The 23,604-nt window shown below is 38.3% G+C and overlaps 1 protein-coding gene across 2 annotated transcripts in view; it reads left to right on the forward strand.

The window, feature by feature from the left end:
- The window catches only part of LOC306844405 (uncharacterized protein), a 205,669-nt gene that overhangs the window by 165,636 nt on the left and 16,429 nt on the right, over positions 1-23,604 (forward strand). The gene's annotated exons all lie outside the window — the stretch shown is intronic.

Raw genomic sequence — 23,604 nt, forward strand, 5'->3', positions numbered from 1 at the left:
GAACTAATTAGCTTTTGATTAGCTTTCTGATAGCTTTATGGGATATACATCTACAGTAGGTCTGCTGTATTTATATACAGAAAGATCCAAGATGGCGGCGTGGTCAGATGCAGCGGCTACTCCGGGTCCCAAAGACGGTGCTTTTATGTCTTTTAATGTCGTCTGTTCGTCTCCAAATAGTGTCAGTTTACCGCTAACTCATAAGGAAATCACTCCAAAACTCATCTATGATCACCAAAGTCTTTTGGATATCGGCAACGCATACAAACACCAACTCTCGCCGACGGCTACTGAGAAGCTACGAGGCCTTTGTTTACTGCTGAAGCCGGACCTTGAGACTGCGGCCTCGCCTACTGACGCTACCCGCACAAGGCAGCGTCGCAAGCGGTGTGAGAGAGGACAGAAGCGCGGTAAGCGTGGAGTTATACGAGCTAGGCTAAGCGCTAACCCCACAAGACCGGCTCTTCCAACACCCATGCTCTCAAACGTTCGCTCTCTGGAAAACAAACTGGACCTAATTCAACTCAGTCGGTCTACACAGCATGAGGCAAGGGATTGTTGTGTGTTTGTTTTCACCGAAACATGGCTAAACGACAACATCCCGGACTCCGCCATTCAGCAGCACGGGCTAACCAGCTACCGAGCGGATAGAGATTCATCACTTTCTGGTAAGACCCTCGGAGGTGGCTTGTGTGTGTATATCAACAAAGACTGGTGTAACAATGCTGCGGTATTATCAAAACACTGTTCATCTCTGGTGGAGTTTATGGTTGTGAAGTGTCGACCGTTCTATCTGCCGCGGGAGTTCAAGGCCATTGATATTGTTGCGGTTTACATTCCCCCGTGTGCAAACGCGAAAGACGCACTTTGTGAACTGTACAGCGCCATCAGTGAACAACAAACAAATAACCCTGACGGCTTTTTCATCATAGCCGGTGACTTCAACCATGCAAACCTAAAGACAGTTTTACCAAAGTTCTACCAACATGTGAACTTTGCAACGAGGGAAAACAACACACTGGACTTTGTTTATACAACAGAGAAAAACGCATACAAAGCTGAACCCCGCCCCCACCTCGGGTACTCGGACCACATCTCTGTTATGCTAATACAAACATACAGACCACTTCTCAAACTCGCCACACCAGTTCAAAAGCAGATCACAGTATGGCCAGACAACGCCACCTCAGCACTGCAGGACTGCTTCCAGGACACAGACTGGAACATGTTTAAAGAGTCAGCCACCTTCAACAACCACACAAACCTGCAGGAGTACACTGAAACTGTGACTGCTTACATCAAAAAGTGCATAGATGATGTGACAGTCACCAAGACCATTACCACATGTGCCAACCAGAAGCCATGGATGACAGCAGAGGTTCGTGGGCTGCTAAAGACCAGAGATGAAGCATTCAGATCAGGAGACAAAGCAGCACTCAAAACAGCAAGAACAGCAAAAACAGCTGTATCATGGCATCAAGAATGCAAAACAAGAATATGCTAAAAAAAATCAACAGCAACTTCACAGACAGTAGACACTGAATGGCAAGCCATTCAGACCATCACTGACTACAAGCCCCCGCCACAGGCCAGTGACGATGACACATCCTTACCAGATGCACTCAACCACTTCTACTCACGATTTGAGATACAGAACGACACACCTGCACAGAAACTACTCACATCTCCAAGCGACCAGGTACTCTGTCTCTCTCCAGCCGATGTAAGGAAGACCCTGTCCCGGATTAACCCACGAAAGGCTGCGGTCCCTGACAACATACCTGGACGTGTACTGAGAGACTGTGCTGCACAGCTGACGGATGTCCTAACAGACATCTTCAACACCTCGCTGAGCCAGGCAGTCGTCCCCACGTGTCTCAAATCCACCTCCATAATTCCAGTACCAAAGAAGTCACCAGTGTCCTGTCTGAATGACTATCGTCCCATAGCACTGACCCCAATCATGATGAAGTGCTTTGAGAGGTTAGTCATGCATCACATCAAGTCCAGTCTCCCAAACACACTGGACCCATTCCAGTTTGCATACCGTCCAAACCGTTCCACGGACGATGCAATATCCACCACTCTCCACCTAGCTCTTACTCGCCTAGAAAGACTCTTATGTAAGAATGCTGTTCATCGACTTCAGCTCAGCATTCAACACTATAATCCCACAACAGCTCATCCGCAAACTAAACTTGCTGGGCCTTAACACCTCCCTCTGTAATTGGATCCTGGACTTTTTAACTGCAAGACCTCAGTCAGTCCATGTCGGCCACAACTCCTCCAGCACTACCACACTGAGCACAGGTGCCCCACAAGGCTGTGTGCTCAGCCCGCTGTTCTTCACGCTGCTGACTCACGACTGCACTGCCAAGTCCAGCTCCAACCACATCATCAAGTTTGCTGATGACACAACTGTGGTAGGCCTCATCAGCAACAACGATGAAACGCTCTACAGAGAGGAAGTGGCACAGCTGGCGAAATGGTGTGGTGCTAACAACCTGTCCCTCAATGTGAGTAAGACAAAAGAGGTTGTGATGGACTTCAGGAGAAACTCTGTTGACCACCCCCCACTGACCATCGACGGCTAAACCGTGGAGAGAGTCAGCAGCACTAAATTCCTGGGGGTGCACATCTCAGAGGATCTCACCTGGACCACCAACGTCACGTCACTCAACAAGAAGGGACAACAGCGCCTCCACTTTCTCCGCCGGCTGAAACGGGCAAGTCTCCCACTACCCATCCTCACCACTTTCTACAGGGGCACCATTGAGAGTGTGCTGACCACCTGCATCACTGTCTGGTATGGGAACTGCAGTGCTGCTGACCGCAAAACCCTACAACGGACAGTGAACACTGCCGCAAATATCATCGGTGCCCCTCTCCCCTCCATCCTGGACATTTTCCTTGCACGATGCTCCAGCAAGGCCTCCAGTATCGTGAAAGACCCCACCCACCCCTCCCACAACCTCTTCCAGCTCCTACCATCAGGTAGAGGGTACCGGAGTATCAAAGCTCGCTCTGTCAGATTGCTCAACAGCTTTTTTCCCCAGGCTGTGAGAGCTCTTAACTCCAATCTCCCTGTCCCCCTCTGACCCCCCACCCACCCAACTCATTAATACAGTTGACAACGTTTCCTAAGTGCAATTCTGAGTGTGCTACACACAGGTTTTTGGGCTATACAAACCACCTGTAGTAGCGCACTTATCCCACTATATGCACACTACACACTTTCTATGAACACTCCCTGCTACAAAGACTCAATAAGAAAATGTTTACTTGAGCATTGCACTACAAAATAATGTTTACTTGAGCATTGCACTACAAATCTTTTTGCACTATGCGCTGCTTCCCACAAAATCTCTCTTTAATCTGCACAACAATTTAATGTACGAAAAATATATACAATTTTTTTTTTTGGTTTTTTTGCACAATTTCATGTACAGTATACAGGTCCTTTTCAAAAAATTAGCATATTGTGATAAAGTTCATTATTTTCTGTAATGTACTGATAAACATTAGACTTTCATATATTTTAGATTCATTACAACACAACTGAAGTAGTTCAAGCCTTTTATTGTTTTAATATTGATGATTTTGGCATACAGCTCATGAAAACCCCAAATCCCTATCTCAAAAAATTAGCATATTTCATCCGACCAATAAAAGAAAAGTGTTTTTAATAAAAAAAAATTCAACCTTCAAATAATTATATTCAGTTATGCACTCAATACTTGGTCGGGAATCCTTTTGCAGAAATGACTGCTTCAATGCGGCGTGGCATGGAGGCAATCAGCCTGTGGCACTGCTGAGGTGTTATGGAGGCCCAGGATGCTTCGATAGCGGCCTTAAGCTCATCCAGAGTGTTGGGTCTTGCGTCTCTCAACTTTCTCTTCACAATATCCCAAAGATTCTCTATGGGGTTCAGGTCAGGAGAGTTGGCAGGCCAATTGAGCACAGTAATACCATGGTCAGTAAACCATTTACCAGTGGTTTTGGCACTGTGAGCAGGTGCCAGGTCGTGCTGAAAAATGAAATCTTCATCTCCATAAAGCTATTCAGCAGATGGAAGCATGAAGTGCTCCAAAATCTCCTGATAGCTAGCTGCATTGACCCTGCCCTTGATAAAACACAGTGGACCAACACCAGCATCACTGACTGTGGGTACTTGACACTGGACTTCAGGCATTTTGGCATTTCTCTCTCCCCAGTCTTCCTCCAGACTCTGGCACCTTGATTTCCGAATGACATGCAAAATTTGCTTTCATCCGAAAAAAGTACTTTGAACCACTGAGCAACAGTCCAGTGCTGCTTCTCTGTAGCCCAGGTCAGGCGCTTCTGCCGCTGTTTCTGGTTCAAAAGTGGCTTGACCTGGGGAATGCGGCACCTGTAGCCCATTTCCTGCACACGCCTGTACATGGTGGCTCTGGATGTTTCTACTCCAGACTCAGTCCACTGCTTCCGCAGGTCCCCCAAGGTCTGGAATCGGTCCTTCTCCACAATCTTCCTCAGGGTCTGGTCACCTCTTCTCGTTGTGCTGCGTTTTCTGCCACACTTTTTCCTTTTTCGGTCTCTCAGTCTAGTTCTGTAGGCTACACAATCATGGGGAAGACTGCTGACTTGACAGTTGTCCAAAAGACGACCATTGACACCTTGCAGAAGGAGGGCAAGACACAAAAGGTCATTGCTAAAGAGGCTGGCTGTTCACAGAGCTCTGTGTCCAAGCACATTAATAGAGAGGCGAAGGGAAGGACAAGATGTGGTAGAAAAAATGTGTACAAGCAGTAGGGATAACCGCACCCTGGAGAGGATTGTGAAACAAAACCCATTCAAAAATGTTGGGGAGATTCACAAAGAGTGGACTGCAGCTGGAGTCAGTGCTTCAAGAACCACCACGCACAGATGTATGCAAGACATGGGTTTCAGCTGTCGCATTCCTTGTGTCAAGCCACTCTTGAACAAGAGACAGCGTTAGAAGCATCTTGCCTGGACTAAAGACAAAAAGGACTGGATTGCTGCTGTATGGTCCAATGTTATGTTCTCTGATGAAAGTAAATTTTGCATTTCCTTTGGAAATCAAGGTCCCAGAGTCTGGAGGAAGAGAGGAGAGGCACATAATCCACGTTGCTTGAGGTCCAGTGTAAAGTTTCCACAGTCATTGATGGTTTGGGGTGCCATGTCATCTGCTGGTGTTTGGTCCATTGTGTTTTCTCAGGTCCAAGGTCAACGCAGCCGTCTACCAGGAAGTTTTAGAGCACTTCATGCTTCCTGCTGCTGACCAACTTTATGGAGATACAGATATCATTTTCCAACAGGACTTGGCACCTGCACACACTGCCAAAGCTACCAGTACCTGGTTTAAGGACCATGGTATCCCTGTTCTTGATTGGCCAGCAAACTCGCCTGACCTTAACCCCATAGAAAACCTATGGGGTATTGTGAAGAGGAAGATGCAATACGCATGACCCAACAATTCAGAAGAGCTGAAGGCCACTATCAGAGCAACATGGGCTCTCATAACACCTGAGCAGTGCCACAGACTGATCGACTCCATGCCACGCCGCATTGCTGCAGTAATCCAGGCCAAAGAAGCCCCAATTAAATATTGAGTGCTGTACATGCTCATACTTTTCATGTTCATACTTTTCAATTGGCAAACATTTCTAAAAATATTTTTTTTTTTGCATTGGTCTTAATTGATATTCTAATTTTCTGAGATACTGAATTTGGGACTTTCATTAGTTGTCAGTTATAATCATCAAAATTAAAGGAAATAAACATTTGAAATATATCAGTCTGGGTGTAATGAATGAATCTAATATACAAGTTTCACTTTTTGAATGGTATTACTGAAATAAATCAACGTTTTCATGATATTCTAGTTTTATGACCAGCACCTGTATAAAATGGGATGGATTCAGGAAATATTATATAAATTGTTCACAGGAGCATTTGGTGATATCCACATCCTTATAAATGAAGCTCCTTCTGTATCACTTTAGTAGCCATTAAGACTATGAACAACATCAATTAATCAATATTTTCTTGAAGGATAATTCCGTAATATATATATATATATATATATAAAGATAATATTAACACAAGGGAAGAATAGCCAGTCAATTTGATAATTTGCAGCTCAGAGGACAGAGGTCTCTGTCAGGGAACTGGTTCTGTTCTTTCAGATCAATAATGCAGACCCTAAATTGAAATGCACTCAGCCTGAACTTCAGAATTAGTTTGTAATCTAATGTCAGTTGGGTACAAGCTTCACCCCCCCCCCCAGCCTCAAAATAGAGTGAGCGCAGACAGACATAAGAGCAAAAATTGAACAAGGCCTCCCTGTCACCACTCAGTTAATCTTACCCGTTGAATGTTGGAAGGAGGAATGATTAAATATGAACATATCCGCATGAAGAACACCATTTCATGCCCTTGCCCTCAGCCTCTGAGCTGTCGCTTTCACTGTCTGAGGGTTGTGAGAAAACCTTTAGTTTAATAACCTGCTAAAAGATATTGAATCGGATCCTCAAAACCCGCAGTATATGCTTTATTTTTTTAATGCATAATCACTGGGCTTATCCTTTAAAACATCACCTGACACAAATAAATGCAAATTATGTCATTTGATTAGACTGCTTGACTACTCTGTTTTCACAATGACAGTGATATATATTTTATAAAGTGAGGCCATATGGCAATTCTCTTGTACTAATAACCATGCATCCGTGAAGATATTCCCATAAGCAGGACTGTCTTATTTTAGCACAAGCTGTAGAACTTTAAGACATAATAAGCAGAGAATGACATTGCTTGAGTAAATTATCTCCTGAGATTATTGACAAGTCTCCCACATTATCTGTTTCTCTGTTAAACCTCTCATAAACCTCCTGAACTCGCAGCCATCAGAGGACAAGTGTCCTTTAAGAGCACAAAAGGACTTGAGGGGACTGAACAACACAGGAAGAATGACAGTTCAGATATGAAGAAAACAAATGAAGCTATTTAGATCTTATGGAGAAGAAAAAAATCAATCGCGAAACAAACTTTTTTGTGCTATATCTACTTCATTTTCTTTTCTGTCAAGCAACATCAATATGTACTCTACTTGTCAAAGCATAACGTAAATATCAATACACGCCATACTCATCATAAAATTGACAAATGATAATAAGCCAAGCAAAACAGAATTTATAACATACAGATGATGAGTCCCATCTGCAGGTTTCGAACTTTTTTTTTTTTCTTCTGTTTACTGACTCTCGTGTCATTATAATATTATGGAATATTTGCATAGATTTTTCTTATACTTGGCTTGTCAAGATCCAAAAAAGATAAAAGGCACCATAAAAGCATAGTAACCAAGTAGACCATACAACTTTTTTTAGGTCTTTTGAAGTGCACCATTCATTCATTCCGTCATTCATTTCTTAATATGGGTGTATTTTATTTTATTTTGTTTATTAATTCTTGCAAGGTATTTGAAAACTTACAAAGTCTTAAGGGTCAAAGATGAAAATGGGGTTTTGAAAAATCTAAACAAATAAAAAAAGTGTACTACAGCTATTTTTATACATTATACTGTGTTCTGTTAAAAAATAAAAATAAAAATATAACATTAATTACAAAAGACACCCACTAAAATTAGGGTTACCATTCAGTGTAACCCTAACATTACTTTAAGTATCAAAAAAAAAAAAAAAAACTTAGATGACATTAAAATACTCTATTTAATGTGAAGCCCCAAAACTTAATTGTTATTTTAAACCAATCTTTGCCACTATTCTTCAAGTCAAATGGGTTTTACCTATTTGCCAGCTAGAAGATTTTGATTTAAAATTTAACATTTTGTATTATCACTTTTTATATAAGTACAGTACCGGTCAAAAGTAAGTTGTTGTTTTATTTTTACATAAATATGTATATCTGTTACACTGAATGATGATTGTTTCACTTGTATTTTGACATTTTAGCAAAAGTTACTTGAAAGTTTAAAGAAATCACTTTACTTGCATTTAATACGGTTTTTATGTATATAAAATCAATTTTATTTCCTGTGGACACCAAAATAGGACATCTGGTCTTTGACCCATAAACAAGTTGGTATAGTGTAGCAAAGAAGTTGTTTTATTTATATTTTTTATTTATTTTTTCTTGACTACTTTGCTTGTGTTTTTGTTAGCACCAACTTACATTTCAGAAGATGTTCTAATCAATTAGTTTGTTGTTGCTCAAACTGTTATTTTCAGTTCTGCTTATAGTTCAACATGCTTTGTTTTCTACTTGTGGAGTGAACAGAGTCAGTGATCTATGAAGTGTAGGCATATGAAAGGACCATTCCCTACTGTCCATCAGCAACAGGAGAAACAAAACTGTTTCCCCCCTCTCCTCTTTTGCTCCTTGAAAATGAGACTGCAGACAGAAAGTTGCTGGGATGGAACTGATGTGGGCATCATCTGGAGAGGCTGGTTAAGACAGTCTCAGCTCACTTCACACTGCCTACTTGTGCAGGAAGTCACACTGTCAAGGTCCTGCAAGACAGTTCTATTTCCTCTCCCGAGAAGAAACACTTGACAGTGACTTAACCCTTTTGCAATGACCTCACCAAAATATGAATTTGTTCTCTTAGGTTACAGTAGGTGTTTACACCAAGTTTTTTCATATGCATTTTAACAAGAATATTCAATGAAAATCCTTGGTGTGCTTATTGATGTACATCATTCACACAACCAGCTTCGATGTGTGGTTTCAGAACAAAAGTTTGATTCTGAGCAGAAAATTCTTTAGACAAGCCTCAAAGCACTTTTGACAGAAAATCTTTATTAACAGTATGAAGCAGACATCAGCAAGATTGAACAAATACAATTAGAAACACTTGTGGGTCAAGAAAGCAAGACAAGAGTATAAAGAAGAAACTATATAAATATATAGTTTTTATATAGAAACTATATATATATATATATATATATATATAGGTTTATCTCCAAAAATTAGAATATCATGAAATAGTTCTTCTTTTTTTGGTAACTTATTTCAAAAAGTTAAACTTTCATATATTCTAGATTCATTACATGTAAAGTAAAACTTTTTTCAATTTCAAAAGTTTTTTTGTTGTTGTTTTAATTTTGATTTTGAATTCCAGGTATCTCTTGTTCTTTGAAAGCACAATAATGGGGAAGACTGCTGACTTGGCAATGGTCCAGAAGATAATAATTGACGCCCTCCACAAAGAGGGTAAGTCACAGAGGGTCATTACTGAAAGGTGTGGCTATTCACAGAGTGCTGTATCAAAGCATATTAAATGCAAAGTTGACTGGAAGGAAGAAAATGAGGGTGCACAAGAAACAGGGATGACCGCAAGCTTGAGAATACTGTCAAGTCGATTCAAACACTTGGGAGAGCTTCACAAGGAGTGGACTGAAGCTGGAGTCAGTGCATCAAGAGTCACCACGCTCAGACGTCTTCAGGAAAAGGGCTACCAAGCCACTTCTGAAACAGAAACAACATCAGAAGCATCTTACCTGGGCTAAAGAGAAAAATAACTGGACTGTTGCTCAGTGGTCCAAAGTCCTCTTTTCAGATAAAAGTAAATTTTGCGTTTCATTTGGAAATCAAGGTCTGGAGTCTGGAGGAAGACTGGAGAGGCACAGAATCCAAGCTGCTCAAAGTCCAGTGTAATGTTTCCGAAGTCAGTGATGATTTGGGGTGCCATGACGTCTGCTGGTGTCCAAAGTCAATGCAGCCGACTATATATTAACAAATTCTTTAAAAAAAAAAAAAAGAGTAAAAAATCGCATTAATTTATAAACTATGTTTGATTCTTTTAACCTCCAGTTTTAAGTTAGCTACTTTTCATTATTAGTAAAATAATAATAATAATAATAATAATAGTTTAATTATTTATCAGACTAGTTTTTGAAGTCATGAGTTAATCACAGTTTACGGTAGCTTTATCCCAGATTATTGCCTGGTGCATTTGTCACATTATTATTTAACATTTATACAGAGATGATATCAAATATTTATTTTACAGGAGGAGTGAAGCTGTGTGGATGAAAGGGAACGAGTGAAGGGCATTAAGAGGGAAATTTATGGCAGCAACTGTGGTGCAGTTTCTCTCTCCTGAGCAGTAATGACTACATTATCATCCCATATATGCCCACCACACATCAGGCTCCACACTAATTAGAAGCTAGGTCATTAGAGTAATTAAATGAAAGATTGGTTACCTTATCCAGTTTGACTTTACTCACACTGCACATATCCCTCATGTTTTCAGCTGCTCAATCTAAGACTGCAGAGTGTCTTCATATCCTATTAACTAATCTAATTAAATCCCATGTGGAGAAGGATATTTCTCTTCATGGTTGTTGTCAACCAATTTAATTAGCTACTTATTGAGTTGAATTTAGGGTCTACCTCATCTCTGTCAGCAGATCAAAATAAAGAGCGTATTTTTAAATTCATATCAGATCTGCAGAGACAAATTTAATTTGCCCATTACAATGTTTCATCTTGCTTCTATGTGTAATTATGGCTTTTCTTCAACTTGCTGTGATTTGTAAACAAATGAAAGTCAAATTGAATGTTAGAATATGTGTGCATTGCTTTCTTGTGTTTTATGAGTGGGCTTGAAATCTGTTTATGGCAGATTATGTTTTCATGCATCTGCTTAGAATAGGTTGTGGTCTCATTTAGAATTTAGAATGCAGAAGTATTCTGCCTGTAGGTCCTAATAAAAGTTTTCTAGGGTCCATTGTAAGTTATATTTCAAATTCAACTTGGAATTCTTTTTAGAAAAAAGAAATCTTCACATTGAATCTTCTCTTTTTTAACAGCAGCATAATTTTAGCAAGGTTTATGGTATTATGAAAGATATGTGGATGAGTTATAAACAAAATATAATCAATTCAATATCCTTTCATGATACTTATCTCTAGTGCCAGCTAACATTATCATGCATCTGACATTTATCATCTTAATGGGATGGTTCATTGAAAAATGAGAATTCTGTCATAATTTTTTCAGCATGATATTGTTCCAAACATGTATGACCTTCTTTCTTCCTTGAACACTAAAGTGCACATAAAACATTTTGCAATAAAACATTTGTTCTTCCATCTTGATGTCTCTATTGTGGTTCTGTATGTAAATTTTTATTGCATGTTTGAACTTGAAAATATTACAAATAACCCAAAGTTAGCTCTAGACCTAGCTCTAGTGTGGGTTTGTTTCTGGCCTGCATCATGCATCAGTATCATTTTGTGTAATTTTATGTTAATTAAAGAACTTTATTTATTTATTTATTTATTTTAAAGAACTGATGTCTTGTTCATATCTAGAAAGATTTTTTTTTTTTTTAATTCAGTAAGAATACTTTATGATTACCATCCAGTACCACTGGAATGTGTTCCAGTCTCTGTATCTCTTTTCCTTTCTCCATTTTTTAGTCGTTGTCTTGGTTTCTCTCTCTCTCTCTCTCTTGACTACATGCTTCAGAAAGATTGCTGTCATAATACGATTGGCCCCCAAGAAGAATCAGTACTTGGATGTATTTATTTGCTCTACTTCCACTACATCTAACGGTATTTGTACTTGTATTTATTGTGGCGGTCTGCCACTACTCACTTGCTTTTCATTTATCAAATGGCACACTACAGAGGCTGCACTAACCATGCTATCCCTCCTTATTGTTACTCAAATCTGTGGTTCTGGATATCTCTCCAACAACATATTACACTGTATATAGAAGCCAGCAATACAAAACAGTTGCACTATGGAAGATTCTTAAGTGATAAAGGTTCTCGGTAACACTTTACAATAAGTTAATGTATTAACTAATATGAACAAACAATGAACAATGCATTTTTTACACTATTTATTCATCTTTGTTAATGTAAGTAAATGAAAATACAGTTGTTCATTCATGTTAGTTCACAGTGCAGTAACTAATGTTAACAAACACAACTTGTGATTTTAATAATGCATTAGTAAATGCTAAAATTAACATTAAGATTAATTAATACTGTAGAAGTATTGTTCATTCTTAGTTCATATTTACTAATGTTGTTAACTAATGTTAACAAAGGAACCTTACTGTAAAGTGTTACCAGATTCTCTAATCTGATTTACATTAAATACAATATTTCATCCAAACCTGTGAAAAAAACGTTCATGGTTTAAAGCATCAAAGAAAGCATATTGGTAAATAAACTTTCTGTGTTTGACCTTATCTCTTGATCAGTGAGCAGACTTAGTTTGAGGAGAATGTCATATCAAACTACTTCTGAACTTCAAAACCAACTATATGGAGCAAAGACTCCAACATATGTACGCAGAAAGCATTTCATCATGAATTATGGCTAAACTATTCAAAATTCATGAAATCGGTGTTTGTGATGCAGCAATAAGGTTTGCAGCTTAACTGCTGCTTGATAAATGCACATTGTTTTGTTTTTTCTTTTTCTATTTGTCATCAAAGGATATGTTATGTTATATATTAACATCTACAATATTAGATACAAAAAAATCTTGCTATTTGAACAAATGTATGACTTTTTTTAACCTGTGAATGTTTTCAATCATCCAAGCAATCACATAATGTCCACTAGACTTTTTTGACAAAAGAAGCTGGATTAAATGGCAACCTTTATTCCTCTTTCAAACCACCTGACCTCTTTTTACCATCCTTTGGAAGACTGACCTTTAGATGTCAGTTCAGTACATGGTCATGTCTTGGCCAAATACAAGAAAGGCTTCTTTTGTTGGACCATTTAACATCAGTTACCATCAACATAGGGATGGAATAACTCCTGACTAAAAAAACTCATGATATTGATGAGTTTACAGTATGTAGATATGGATATATTTAGCATTGCATCACTTACTTACCAATGGATTATCTGCAGTGAATGGATGCCGTCAGAATGAGAGTCCAAACAGCGTATAAAAACATCACAAAAATCCACACAGTCCATCAATCAACATCTTGTGAAGTAAAAAGCTGTGATTTTGTAGTAAACTAATAAATCATTAAGGCATTTAACTTTAAACCGTCACTTCTGGTTAAAATATCAGTCAATGATCAACAATATTGATTCCTGCAGTGAAAAACGTCATCCCCCTCTCACTTCAAAATCCACCAACATATTTGTTTAGAAATTAATTGGTCTGTTTTTGCTGGTAAATGGTGCTTGATCTGTGTATATTTCTCTCCTGATTCAGACGAGACACATTTTTAAGAAAGCAATATTATAGAGGACTAATATTTAATCTGGAAGCAACTGTTTGGAGTTACAAATGTCTTAATGGAACATTTATTACAAACACGCAGCTTTTCACTTCACAAGACGTTAATTGGCTGGAGTTATGTGGATTACTTGTGTATTATTATGATGTTTTTATCAGCTGTTTTGACTCTCAATCTGACGGCACCCATTCACTGCAGAGGGTCCATTGGTGAGAAAGTGATGTAATACTGAATGTCTCCAAATTTGTTCCGATAACGAAACAAACTCATCTACATCTTGGATGACCTTAATTTTCAACAAAATTTAATTTTTGGTGAATTATTTCTTTCAGTATTGAATAGTTAGGCTGATGTCCATAAATTCAGTAACCCACTGATGTTGTGGTATATCACTCATGTAACTTTCTCAGTACAATATGCTTCATAAACCTGTTGTTACAAAAATATATATATAAATAAATAAATCTTAAATGCTTATTGCATTAATGTTGTAAGAATCCAATACGCCACAGAGTCCTTCCCTTTATCTGCCAGCAAGATGATCATGTAATGACAGATGATGACAAGTGATGTCTATAGTCAGGACTGTTAAGTGTATAGTCAGGATAGTGGAGGCAAGACCTTAAAGCAGCATCTTCTGACCTCTGTTTTATTTTGAAAGGGCAGAAAAAGGAGCTGTTTGTTTCTTGAACAGACAGCTGTGGATGATCTTTTGTGCTTCATAGATCACTGAGTCTTATCACTCCACAGGTGGAAGACAGCAGCAGAGGGTGGATGAGGGCATTGTAGCATTGAATAGTGCAGGCAAGACCTTTAAGCAGAATTCTTTCACCTCATCCCCATGTTATTGTGCATGGCATTTTTTATTTATTTAATTTTTTGTTTGCTTTGTTTTTTTGGACGCTATCAGCTCTACTACTGGGATTCACTGTGGTGCTACACTCAAGTTTTATAACTTGAATAGTACTTTTTTCTCTAGCTGAATAGGTTTTGTTCCACCAAGATTCTGTAAGGCTCCACGCATCCGGCCCAAAGAAGGTCTCCGGTGGTGGATGAAGGTTTCCTGCGTGCTCGGTCTTTCCAGTGTGCACAGTTCTTCAATTTTAATTAAACTTTAATCTGACTCCATTTTATCATTTAATCTGACTCCATTTCTTTATGACCTCGTATTTAACTTGAAATACAAATTGATTGCTTGTCCGTTTCTAATTTATTATTCTGATATTTGATTATTCTAGTTAACTCTTGACTTTATATTTACTCGTTCATTCGGTTGCTCATGTCTTTAACAAGGATGCAACGTAATCTACTAGAGTCAATAATTACAGAGTAAAACAGAATAAGGTCAAATGTAACAATTTATTATCAGTCAGGTAAATACTGTATGTATTATTTCAATTCCACAGCAATTCAAAGAGATCAAATTATATCAATACAAAACATCGAATTCTCAGAGATAAATCTATGAGTAAAGAATGCATACCTGACTTTATAGAAATACATAGTGTGAGCATTGAGACCCACACTACGGGCGTCTGGTTACAGAAATCGCCCCGATCCTTTTGCCACATTCTCTTTAAGTACCTCAGACCAGAATAAACATCCCCAAACTCGAGACAGGAACTAACAATTGTAATTTGCAATTTAATCAAGTCGAGTTGGCACCTTTTGGGACAGAAGGTAATTTGCATGAAAACCATTAGGTGCGGTCCGCCCTCTACAGTATGCAAAATGTCTCTGAACTCTTAGGATTTGTATTACCTTTTAGTTTACTTCTTATAAGAATGAGACCATTATACCAGTCGCCCTGAGACAATTCAAATGATACCAAACATGACTGTAAATAACACTTGCATTAATGTAGAATATTACATTCTTCTATTGACCAATCTGAGTGAGTGAAGGATGGGGGAAGGAAGGAAGGGATGAAAAGGAACTGATGCATATGTGAGAGAGGCATTTTCTTGTATTCTCTCCCAGTGGGATGTGGAGACAGATGTCTGTATGTTAATGCACTGTGTGTGTGTGTTGTCCATCTCAGGAGTTCACAGTGTCTGAGATTCTGTAATCCTTACAGATTCCTCCCTCTGACCACGTGGGTCAATTCCAAATGATTCCCGACGAGGTCACTTGTCAGACACTTGTTGTGGTCCTTGTGATGTAGTATTTGCAGCTGTGGATGCCTTTAGAAAGGCCTTTGTGTATACCAGTCTCAGCAGGTGCATGTAGCTTGAACTCAGCAGGTAGATGAACGGGTTCAGGGTTTCACCTGTCTGGTTGAGAACAACACGTGTGCATCCTTTCATTTCTTGAGTCGTTCCATCATGGAGAAATCTCTGTCTGTAGTAACACCTCCCTAGGACTTCCTTGCCTCTTTTGTTGAATCTCGTCACCTTCAATTGTGCAGATTTCTGGGCAGATTTCACTAGGTGAAGGGTTCTCGCTGGTTACATACTGCTTTGTGTGAGACACTTAAACAGCATCTTAATAGCTCAACGATTAAACAATGATGAACTCGATGTAGAAAGCTGTGAGATTTGGCACAAGAACATATAACAACGCAAAAAACATAATATCATGTCAACAAGTGCGAATGGTACATTGGGTCTCTGGTATCTTTTGAGGTCTCATATCATAAGATGATCCCATCTTAAAACAACTACTTCCTCACTATCACTCTGATGGATTTTTAATGGTAGTGGAATTACAGAATGCTTGGTCTGAGTGGCTTATAGGAAAAATAGCAAAAAGTCAGTGTAACTTACATGTTTATAAAAATGGTATGCATCATTAAAACATAAATATTCAATCCCAATTACAAAGGTGTAGACATATATCTAATTCTCCAATGCAAAGTCACCTAAGATTTCAAGGTAGTGATCTAAAGTGTGCTTAGGTGTTTATACAAGAATCCTTTGTAATAGTGTGTGTGTGTGTGTGTGTGTGTGTGTGTGTGTGTGTGTATGTGTATGTGTGTGTTATGCAAGCTACGTCACATTCGATGGCATAGTCGAGTTGTAAATTTTGTAGTTGATGAACAGAAGTGCCCACACTTCATATTTAATAATTTTGATAATATTTCTGTTATTAGTGATGTGTTGGGAAACCAGCGGGCCCTCTGGTTTGTCAAAACATCCCAATAACAATCAGAAAGTTTAAATCTTTTGAATTTTCATGGCAGATTTGACTCTGCATTCAGAATTATACATCATCGATTTGTGACAGTAGCCATACAGATGTATTATGTTTTCCATGAGTTGGCAGATGGTTGTAAATCATAACTATTATGTGTGTCTTTCTGAGACTGCCATCATGGGATTAACTAAGTCCTATGTGTGAGAATCTATGTGTTTCTGTCAGTGTGAAGATGGACAATAGATCTTTAGTGGGGTACCACATTTGGAATCTAAGCCATCATTGTTTTCTGTGGTGTGCAGTGTTCATGTCTGGGAGATGGGTGGAGTCTAATCTATAACAATCTGTGTTGCAAAAATTTAGTTCCGGTGCTAATCCGGAAAGGCCATGTAGATATTTGTGTGGTAGTGTGCTTATTGTGAGATGTGACTGGCCTCTTGAAGTGTTATTGCACCCATCTCCTGCAATTTCAGGTTATTTCTAACAATTCCGCCGTCCTGGCTTGATGCATCTGGCATCAGGTGCCTTCCTGGTATCTCACTTTCAAGGAATTGCAGTGGTCAACCTGAAACAGAACCAAATACTGAGAGAACCACAGTTAATTTTGAGTATTTTTCACCTCCCTTTTAGCATTTTTCTAGAAAATTTAGAAGATTGGGTGGTGTTATGTGGCTACATTTAACTGTGGAATATTAATCTTAATCAGTCCTTCTGATCAGATTAAAATTTTGGTTGGTGCTACCCAGCGACGAGTGAATTGGTTTGCATTCGCTTGTGCCACACTTATTAAAATGAAAACCCAACTCCTCCCTTTTGGCACTGGGTAGCATAGCATATCAATCTGTAACAAGATCTAAGTTGTCACAAATAGAATTCACGTGTTAATTCATTTAAATATGGAAAGGCAGGTCAGAGCTGATGCAATGCACAATCACTGTTTTTATGTTTCAAAGGCAAACGGCTAATTGTTGTGACTATTTGTTTCATTTAGTCTTGCTGATCATTTTCATTAAGACAATTGTGAAATCACTCTGTGGCCACATGGCAATTCTATGCTCCTGTATCTGGTTTAACTGTAGCTATATGGAAAATAGCACAGTGTATCACTCAAGAGACAAACAAATTCAACATAGACACACACATGCAACTTAGATTGCAATGCAATTCCAGTATTACAGTTATTCTAATTTCACACAAGAGACACGGTCTAGCATGTATGTAGCATCTACAACCTTAAACCTAAGTGTTTCGTACACTTACAGTGAAGCAGTCATGTGTTTCATAAAGAATAAACTCAACTAGCCTATGTGCACATGTAGTAGCACAAACAACTATAATGTGTGTAACATGTGCACATTGTGTTTAGCACAATTACAAATTTGAAAATTCAAACAAGATCATTGAAACTGGGATGTTTACATATTAAAGTCATCACTATTAAGCTGCTAGCCCACTAGCAAGTGAAGTCAACATCTGGAGGCCTTGCATCAGCAATGCAGTTACCTCACAAAGAGTTTTACATGAGGATGACTTGTTACATGTAAACAATTGATCTTTACTTTTAGAAAGTGAACCTGCTGTCTTCACCATACGGCTGTCTGCTGTGTTCGAATATTTGATTATTCTGTCAAACTCTGATTATATTTTACCCGCTTAGATCAGGAAACTATATCGCTTCGAGTTCCTCACCAGGTCTCCGGCACAATTTAGTCAGTTCCGATGACCCAAAACAGAGGTATTTGGCTAAATATCTGAGATTTGCCGTATTCCCACGTGCATAATCAAAGATATGTAATACTTAGCCCCCTTGGCTGCCCCTCAGGAACTTAATTCAATCGTTTACTTTAGTAGAATCTTCCTTTGACCACCATTTAAGAACGTTAGTCGATCAACTTTACCTTCCTTCAAAATGGCTTTGTTTTGGCCAAGCTCGTGGCTTCTTCCACATAAACTTATCTAAAGTAACATTAAATTAGAACAGAGGTCATCGACGCATTCAGATCTAGGCTGATCAAACAGCATCTGCTGATTCTAGACAGAAACTTACTCGTCTCCTCATCCAAGCACACGTGAATCCAGGTATCGGTTATTAGTCGTCACTAATCCCTGACACAAACTTGTGGAAATATACGAATCCGATAATCTACTTGGGAAAACAATTCTCAGAGTCTGTCAGAATACAATCAAACGTTTACAATTTATTGACCAAGTAATGAATCAATAATTAGAAATTATTTGTCAACAAAACTACACACAGCGTATGTTTCAAACGGCTCATTGCTTCCCTGTTTAATTTCCTCTCAGGTCTATCAGCGCTTCAGGGCCTGCATCTTAGCGCGGCATTCGCCATTTCTTCGCGCTGTCTAGCCCACCCCTGTTGTTCGTAGGCAAACGCTTCGACCTGTGCTCTAAGCTTTTGCAATTCATCCGAACGCGCTTTCTCGATTTCTTTGATACTCGCTATTGTGCGCTCATTTTCGGCTAATGTTTCCTTTACCACTTAATGAAGAAAGATATTTTTATATGCGCAGAAAAGCCATGTTTTCCAGCTAATTCTTTTGCCCACCGGATTTTTCGGCTCCGGTTCTAAACAGAGGGTATTCCGACCCGTTCTAAAAATGTGTCTATATGTGAGATGCAAAAAGCTTTCCCTCAACACAAAAGTAAAATGAAGGAACTTACCGCAGCGGTTGCAGACAGGGAAGGAGAAGCTCAAACCTCAATATTCTCCGTCAGTGAGAATCAAAGCGAAATTCGCGCTGGAAAGACGTTGCTCGTCTGTTGCGAGATCACGGAGGCTGGTCACCACTTTGTAAGGCTCCACGCATCCGGCCCAAAGAAGGTCTCCGGTGGTGGATGAAGGTTTCCTGCGTGCTCGGTCTTTCCAGTGTGCACAGTTCTTCAATTTTAATTAAACTTTAATCTGACTCCATTTTATCATTTAATCTGACTCCATTTCTTTATGACCTCGTATTTAACTTGAAATACAAATTGATTGCTTGTCCGTTTCTAATTTATTATTCTGATATTTGATTATTCTAGTTAACTCTTGACTTTATATTTACTCGTTCATTCGGTTGCTCATGTCTTTAACAAGGATGCAACGTAATCTACTAGAGTCAATAATTACAGAGTAAAACAGAATAAGGTCAAATGTAACAATTTATTATCAGTCAGGTAAATACTGTATGTATTATTTCAATTCCACAGCAATTCAAAGAGATCAAATCATATCAATACAAAACATCGAATTCTCAGAGATAAATCTATGAGTAAAGAATGCATACCTGACTTTATAGAAATACATAGTGTGAGCATTGAGACCCACACTACGGGCGTCTGGTTACAGAAATCGCCCCGATCCTTTTGCCACATTCTCTTTAAGTACCTCAGACCAGAATAAACATCCCCAAACTCGAGACAGGAACTAACAATTGTAATTTGCAATTTAATCAAGTCGAGTTGGCACCTTTTGGGACAGAAGGTAATTTGCATGAAAACCATTAGGTGCGGTCCGCCCTCTACAGTATGCAAAATGTCTCTGAACTCTTAGGATTTGTATTACCTTTTAATTTACTTCTTATAAGAATGAGACCATTATACCAGTCGCCCTGAGACAATTCAAATGATACCAAACATGACTGTAAATAACACTTGCATTAATGTAGAATATTACATTCTTCTATTGACCAATCTGAGTGAGTGAAGGATGGGGGAAGGAAGGAAGGGATGAAAAGGAACTGATGCATATGTGAGAGAGGCATTTTCTTGTATTCTCTCCCAGTGGGATGTGGAGACAGATGTCTGTATGTTAATGCACTGTGTGTGTGTGTTGTCCATCTCAGGAGTTCACAGTGTCTGAGATTCTGTAATCCTTACAATTCTTATATTTCCTTCAGAAGTAGACTTGTCTCCCTTGTTCATATACTTGCACTGTGGTTTGCCAATAGTCCAAAATTTACCAAAAATTTACCAAAATTGCAAAATTAAAAAAAAAAAAAAAAAAATATATATATATATATATATATATATATATATATATATATATATATATATATATTATTTTTTTAAACCTGGTTCATGATGACAATAAGAACCGGCAACAGCCATCATTCCCATCTTTATAACTGCATCTGCCAGCATATTTTGCTTTTTAGCATAAGATATAGCATTTTGGACCTGAACAGCTGAAAAAGACAAGCATTATTGAACAAAATGTTGTTTATACAAGCTTTTTCTATATACATGCAAATGTACAATGTTTTATAGCGCATATTGATTAAATGCCATCTTGACAAACATCTCAATGCATCAATATATAGATATATTCTTTGAAAAGATGTCCTTAGGCAAACATATCCCGCACCAACTTAGAACTCTTCTATTCATGTAGTATAAGTTCAAGTGCTCTATAAAGTCAAAATAGAACTTTCTTTTTCTTATCTGGATTAAAAAGTTCAATCCTTAAGTGAGTACAGAACAAACTCATTTGCTTTTTCAGTCAGTTCTGCCTATTGAACAATTTCTGTTGCCAGAAAAGACACTATTGTATCTCCCTATAGGTAATTATGGTACATTCTAATGAAAATGGCATCTGAGTCTGTGCGTTTTCAGATGAATAGGTGAGAGAAAAGAAGATCAGACCATCTTGAATTATGTGGAAACCAGTCCTTTTTAATGGTAGCTCATAATTTCACAGATCAATGAGCATTACCTGCAGCAGTAAAAGAGGGAAGAATTTGTATGCATGCCAAATTCAATATTTTCATCATATTGTTGAACAAGGACAAAGCCATTAGAAATGTGCAATTAAAGTATTTTTTCCACAAGTAAGTCTTTTATGTTGCTCAGACAATGCACTAACAACATTATAAAGCTCGCAAAGAAAGATTTAGGTAAACATACCATTCAAGGCGGACATAACTGAGGTTGCTGTTGTCAGCAGATGCTTCATTTAGCAGATGCTTTATGCTTTTATCCAAAGAAATGTACAAAAAATAACATGTACCATGATTGTATACGTTTTTTTTTTTTTTCAATACTCATTTTATTAATGGTTTTATCATTTAATAATTCCATGAATCAAAATACATTTCAGCATCTTCGGGACTTTCAATTCAACATCTACAACTAAATTAGCAAATGCTGTTATATTATATTATATTATATTATATTATATTATCTCTGAGACAATACTCAGAGCCTTGAATTTGAGACCTCAGAAGCATTAGAGTGTATTCGGGGAAGCATGGTCTGATTTTTCTACTGTTGAAAAGTGTAAATTTGCATGACTAGGCATCAGTTGAGATAGGTCAGTGAAGTTTACCGTCAAACACCTACAGGTTCCTGGCTGACTTAGCAGGTCTTTGTGCTGTTGAGCCAAGCTGTAAAGTGATATAGTGGTCGATTGATGGCTGCATCCGGGCCAAAATGTCTGAGAAGCAGGCAGAGATACGTGCTGAGGTCGTAGGTAGAGTGTTAAAGGGTAGAGAGTTAGAGAGCGATAACTAAGTATAGACATTTAAAGGGATAGTTCACCTTTTTTATCATTTACTCACCCTCATGTTGTTCCAAACCTGTATGGCTTACTTTCGGCCTTCAGTGTTGTTTGCTCCTCAACATTCTTCAAAATGTCTTTTTTTGTGTGTTCTGCAGGATAAAGAATTGCATTCATGTTTAGACATGAGAGTGAGTAAATGATTTTCTTTTTTGGGTGAACTATCCCTTTAAGTGTTTCATTCTAAGACAATGTTTTGATTAAGTCTTTCTCCTAATGCTCAGACATATTTAAGCTCACATTTCAGGAAAGCGAATTAAGCTCTAGAAATGAAGTAAACTATACAGCTTCCTTTTCAAGCTGACACTCTGGGGGCCGAGACAATGAAACTGATGTGTCATTATGTCACCACTCAGATTCACTCAGGCGGATATGTGGGAGTATTGTTTTGTTATTGTGTTACAAGGGAGTCACATGATACTTTTAATAAGAAAGCAGTTTGAAGAAATTAATCCTATTAACATAGTCCATATCCTCAAGACACGATGAAATGATGTTGAACTGCAGCAAAAGAAAGATCCAATATAGCTTTTTCCCCCAACCAACCATCTTGTCAACATATGTTTACGTGTCCTGGAGGAAACCAACCAAAGTGACATAAAATTCAATTTGCACATTGCCTAAAAATAAAACAAACAAAAAGTTTTTTTTTAATTGTATGAAAGAATAGTGCGTACTAATTGCTCCGGTTCAGTGAATTGAGACTCAATACTCATAATTTTGACTTGCCAAAGGGTCGGCTGGTGCAAAAATATTCAAATTGACTTTAGAAAGACAAATTAAAGGTGGAAAACATAGAAGAGATGCTTATCGATCAGCTAGGCTGCACCAGATTTGTATATATACTATATCTTAAGCCAGAGCCTTGGACAGGGGAATCCATCACTATTGGCAGCTGATGTTGATGATCCAAGAGAGCGTGGCAGGTTTATAGACACGTTTTAAGTGGGCTGTCTGGGCATCTTTAAAGCCACATCACTCAATCACTGCAATAGAATTAGGCCACATATGTGTTGGTAATAGACCACTTAGATGACTGGGAAGGATAATGTACATTTATAGCTACTGTATAACAGTACACAGGTACATACATATAAATATTTATGCATTCAGCATGCATAAAGCATTGAGACCTAGATTACCTGTAAGTCTACTGAGAATATATTTTATGCACAAACAGCTACTGTTTAATGTCTAGACAAAACCATGTATTCATTTTCAAAGGCATCAGCCTCATTACTTTGGAATATTTTGTTGTCTTAGCACTGTAGATGTGTATGTATGAGAGGTTACAGTAAAAAAAGCTTTTAGTTCACACAGGAGCACAGCTCTCATTTCCGTAATTGCTGAACTTGGCCGCTGCCAGGTATATTCACCAGATACTCCCACTTGCATTGCCCTGCTATTTAATCCTAAGGCCCTGTCAAGCGAGACTGATGAATCTTGTCAACGCAAGAAAAGCTCCAGATTGGACTAGTCCAGCAATTTAATATAAGTACTCAATTTGAGACTGAAATGCAGCCTGGATTTTGCAGCAGGGTGGCAATGAAGTTCTGTGTATATATATTTATTAAAATCAATGAGTGTACACCCTCTTAACATCTAATTACCTTTCTGAGTGCATTTTGAAAATCTGAAAATTACCTATATCAAATTTGAA

The sequence above is a fragment of the Barbus barbus genome, assembly GCF_936440315.1.
Source record: "Barbus barbus genome assembly, chromosome: 25".
Lineage (NCBI taxonomy): Eukaryota > Metazoa > Chordata > Actinopteri > Cypriniformes > Cyprinidae > Barbus > Barbus barbus.